The 2,295-nt window shown below is 32.6% G+C and overlaps 1 long non-coding RNA gene across 1 annotated transcript; it reads left to right on the plus strand.

Annotated features, from left to right (window-relative positions):
* Window positions 1–9: 9 nt before the first annotated feature.
* On the plus strand, window positions 10–2,092 carry LOC118750091. The gene is made up of 2 exons (XR_004994350.1): window positions 10–364; window positions 1,003–2,092. It is a non-coding gene; the product is annotated as an uncharacterized LOC118750091 (long non-coding RNA).
* The last annotated feature ends 203 nt before the right edge of the window (window positions 2,093–2,295 follow it).

Below are 2,295 nucleotides of genomic sequence, written 5' to 3' on the forward strand. Positions count from 1 at the left end.
TACTTGTGTTTAGGGATGGCTTTGTATGTGTGCGTAAATGTCCGAGATGTAAAAGCGCGCGAGTGTATGTTCTTGTGTGAGTGTTGAGTGAAAGTTGTAGCAGAAGAAATTCTTGCACTTTACGAGTACCTCGGGGGCAAGATCGCCAAAGGAATTGGCGGCAGAAATCAGATCTGTTAGTGACTTAGAAGTCAGTGGGAGCGTCCGCGGAATATTAAGTTCGAAGTAAAGGAAATAAGGTGCATTTTTCTAGATTTTTTTTACAAAGCCGTTGTGCAAGTGTGAAGACCGTTAACGAAAGAACGGGTTGATTACGTAGCAATTCGCCTCAACTATACCTCTTCAAAAGCCTGCTAAACTTGAGGTGAGTCCGCAATTAAGTAACTGGGTTTTTTTTGGTTTTGTTGTTTGTGTGTGTGTGGTCACCTTGACCGAGAAAAAAGGTTAAATTAAATGCAACTGCATAAATTGAAGCAAAAAAAATGGTTATTAGAATGAATTCGAAATAAAAGTAATTAATATTAAAATAAAGTCAAAATAAATTAAAATTATAATTAAAATTAAAATTAGATTGAAATTGAATAAAATTTAAATAACTAAGACTAAATTAAAGTTAAATATTTAAAATAAAATTAAGTTAAAATAAACAAGAGGGAATTAAAACAAATGAAATAAAATTAAAATAAATAAAATTAAATTAAAATAAAATTAAATAAAATTAAATTCAATTAAAATTAAGTTAAAGTTAAATTAAATTAAAATAAGTCAAACTAAAATAAATTTAATAAATTTACAATAAATACAATTAAATTAAAATAAAATGAAAGTACATTAAATTAGAAATTTAATGAAATAAAACCAAAAATTAAAATAAATAAAAGTAAATTAAAGTTTAATTAACTTAAAGTGTACGTTTATAAAAGCAGATAAAAGGGTTCACACATACACATACATGCTAACCGCTGCGACACCAGTGAGTAATAGGAACCTCAAATTTTACAGGTCCCCACTAGGCAGGGGTGACACTAGGGCCTCAAAACCCGAAAGTTCCCACTTACGCGCTTGTACATATCAACAATAAGCCAATATTCAAAACCAGCTGATAGCCCTGAGTACATGAAATAGGTCAGTGACCGCAGGGAAAGAAGTAAAGGAATAAAAGTGCAAAGCGACAGAGGGATACATTGTGGACTGCGAGAGTGACAAAAGAAAGAAAAAAAAAACTACCAGGGAAACAGATTTGGAGCAGTGCAGCTTTCCAAGAAGGAGAAGGCGAACAGGAGAGCTGACGAGTGTTCGCACATAAATACACACATACATATAAATCGATCGCCAACTTCGAAGCGCCGGACCACACTCTGGAAGTGGTTTGACAGGAGCTTTCAGGTGCTCTTGTCTCGGCTCTCTCCGCGCTCGCGCGGCAACGAGTATCACACGTGGCTACCCAACAACTACTTATTTAAGTTTCTTTAGCTTTTTTTGTTCCGATGATTAATTATTCTTTATACGTATGAAATCCTTTCTTTTTTTTTGGTTTTGGTAGGATGAATGTAGATAAGGAGGCGTTATCCTTTTAATAACTTTTATTTGTAATCACATAGTTAGTAAAGATTAGTTGAAGCGATAGATAAACTTTTTTTTACTACTAAGTTTTATCATGAAACTCACTCACGAATGTTCAAGAATTCCTTAATCATTTAATTGCGCAGACTAGTAGAATAACTCCAGGTTATGGTGGATTGTTTTTTTTATTTTCTAATTATTTTTATTGAGAATTTTAGTTATATTTGCTGAAAAATAGTGTAGCTTCTTGATTTTGTTCCTCCTCGTAGTTTTGTAAGTGATAGAATGAAGGCTATGATAGTGAAGAAACTAAGAAAATAGAGTCATAGTATTCCATGAATGTCGGACACTGGAATTATAGTATATATGCGTTGTCCCTTTCCAATTTTTCTCGTTTTCAGCTAAGCCACTCACTGGATGTAGGCGCCTTCATCACGGGAGAGCTTGGTGAGTAATAAATTTCTACATATTTATGTATATATACATAAGTACACATCTTCATGTCTATTTATGCAAAAAAAAAAAAAAATTCAGTAGCTTGATTTTATATACTACACGCCATTCATGAATGCTAGGTTCTCTTTGCTGATAATTTAAATACAGTGGAGGCGAAATTAAGTGTCCACCGATAAAATTGTATGAATTTTAATTGAAAATATCTTAGAATTGCTATCGCTATTGTTCAAGTAAAGGTCAATTGATACGTATGTAGTTCTGAGATTTTGAATTATT

The sequence above is a fragment of the Rhagoletis pomonella genome, unplaced genomic scaffold, assembly GCF_013731165.1.
Source record: "Rhagoletis pomonella isolate Grant_MI unplaced genomic scaffold, Rhpom_1.0 Rhpom_scaffold_00138, whole genome shotgun sequence".
Classification (NCBI taxonomy): Eukaryota; Metazoa; Arthropoda; class Insecta; order Diptera; family Tephritidae; genus Rhagoletis; species Rhagoletis pomonella.